The sequence below is a fragment of the Cynocephalus volans genome, chromosome 12 (genome assembly GCF_027409185.1).
Source record: "Cynocephalus volans isolate mCynVol1 chromosome 12, mCynVol1.pri, whole genome shotgun sequence".
Lineage (NCBI taxonomy): Eukaryota > Metazoa > Chordata > Mammalia > Dermoptera > Cynocephalidae > Cynocephalus > Cynocephalus volans.
In genome coordinates, this window is record NC_084471.1 from 67580523 (window position 1) to 67583165 (window position 2643).

A 2643-nucleotide genomic window follows, 5' to 3' on the forward strand; every position below is an offset into this window, starting at 1 on the left:
GCTGCACCAGCTACGTGCCAGCATTGGGCCTGGCTGACTCAGGGTCCTGCCCTTTCCGTGGCATGTCACTGCCTCTGTAACAAAGAGAATGTCAAATTCATGGTTCTTTTTGATGGTGCCTTTTGTCAGGACAGTGGGTATGTGATTTGTCTTCAGTCCTGTCTCTGGGGCTGTGTCCTCTGATTGCTTCTGATTCTCAATTCCTGTTTTCACGAGCTGAGTTCAGTGAGTGGAGCTTGATCTGCTGTCTCTGAGTGGTACCACTCAGCCCAGAACTCATGGCTCATGGTGCAAATATTCCTAAGAATGGCAGCACCTCATCCCTCTGCCTGAGTTAAGGACTCTGAATTTCTGCTGTACATTCAATAAATTGCCCTTGAGTGATGTCAGAGTGCACTCCTGTCAGTCTGTCAACCTCTCCAAATGGCCCACCCCACTAACAACAGTGTGCTCCACCCGCATGTGTGTATAGCCTTCCTAGGAAGCTGGGGCCAACCCAGAGAAGGCTGCTCAGGAGGTGATCTCAGGATGCTGGGAAAGACAGACACACTTGCAAAGCCACACACTAGTACAAAATCCAAGAAGGGCAGCCTAGTGTGGCAATGCTGAGAAGTGACCAAAATGGAGAGTTAAGTAGGGAAGGCTTCCTGGAAAAAAAAGAGAGATTAATCAAATAATCAGGTAGATAGGTGCATAGAGTCCTGGTGGGAGAATCTCTATCATGCCATCATAGTAGGTTTGGATGCAGGTTTTGTGTGCTTATTGGTGGGGTGTTGGAGGTCTCAGATTTTCTGCAGTCATTAGTTGGGCTGGATGGGTTTACAAGTCCCTTAGTTTTGGCTGACAGAATTTAGCCCTCCAGTCAGCCTTCTGATTGGTCTCCTGTTACCCATGTGCCTGGAGATGTTTGCCCCTACAGGCCTCAGCACAACAGGGCCTTTGGAGAATGGGATCTCTGGCCCCAAGCAGCAGCCTTCTATTTTCCTCACTGTGCCTTTCTTGTACTTAGGAGGTCCTCTTCTGTGTGTGCCAGGATGCAGTAAGCCTTGGGAAGCACAAGAGGCCAGGAGTCTGGTGGGCTTTCGGCCCAAATGCCTCCCTCTGATGTCACTGCCATTGCCACTGTGGGTATTGGACTAGTGCTCTGGGAGTTATTGGGCTTCCATGCCACTTCTGCCACTAACCAGTCACTTGTCACACACAGTGGGTTCTTAATCTTGTGATTCATGATCCCTTTGAGATTTGATAAAAGCTACAGACCTCCAAAGTCTATAATGGACTCCCTGAGTCATACACCCCAGGTTAAGAATCCCTGGATCAGATACCCCTCAGGCCCTACCCAGCACTGATGATCTGCGCTACCCAAAACACAAATCCCTAGTGAGTGACCCAGTGGGAAGGGCTGAGACGAGGGGGTGAATGGGACCCACAACCTGAAATAGCCCTTGGAAGAACATGAGAGCCATCATTAGGTCATCTCCTCCAAGGCAGCAGTGCAGGCATACCTCTGACTGAAGGATATGCTGGCTCTGGTGCTGCTGGGCTGTGGAGCCATGTGCCGCGCCTGGCCCTGTATGCATGGTGAAGGGCCTGGGGCTAAGCAGATATGACACAGTGTGTCCTCTGATGGTTGTTGAGGAGGGTGGAGGGGGCAGCCTCCCTGGCTGCAGCTTCTCTGCCTGAGAAATGGAGAGGTTCTTTGCTACCTGGGCCCAAATAAGACCCTGAGGAGTGCACGGGAATGACTGTGCTCTTGCTTCAGATCTCAGTTTGGAGATTCCTTTGAGGCCCAAGATGGGAAATCAAGGAGGCAGGACCAGAGGGGACAGTTCATTTCAGTTGCATACACCTGTGGCTATTTTGACAAGGGTGTCAGGACCATTCAGCAGGGGAAAGAATAATGTCTTTAATAAATGGTACTGGAACAATTGGATATCCACATGCCAAAGAATGAACTTGGACCCTTATTTCACATTATATACAAGTATAAAAAATAATCAAAATGGATCAACAACCTAAATATAAGAGTTAAAACCATAAAACCCTTAGAAGAAAATGTAGGGATACATCTTCATGACCTTAGACTTAGCAATGGATTCTTAAACATGACACCAAAAGTGTAAGCATCAAAAGAGCAAATAGACAAACTGGACTTCGTCAAAGTTAAAAACTTTTTTACATCAAGGGACATTATCAAGAAAGTGAATAGACAACCTAGAGAATGAGAGAAAATATTTGCAAATCATATATCTGATAAAGTTCTAGTATGTAGAATATATAAAGAACTCTCATAACTCAACAATAAGAAGACAACCCAGTTAAAAAATGGGCAAAGGACTTTAATGGACTTTTCTCTAAGTAAGATACACAAATGGCCAATAAGCACATGAAGAGATGTTCAACACAATTAATATTTAGGGAAATGTGAATCAAAACCATAATGAGGTACCAATTTACATCCACTCAGATGACTAAAATAAATAAATAACAGAAAATAATAAGGAGACATTGGAACCCTTGTGCATTGCTGATGGGGATATAAAATAGTGCAGCTGCTGTGGAAAACAGTTTGGCAGTTCCTCAAAAAGTTAAAAAGAATTGCTACACAACCCAGAAATTCCACTCCTAGATATATAGCCAAAG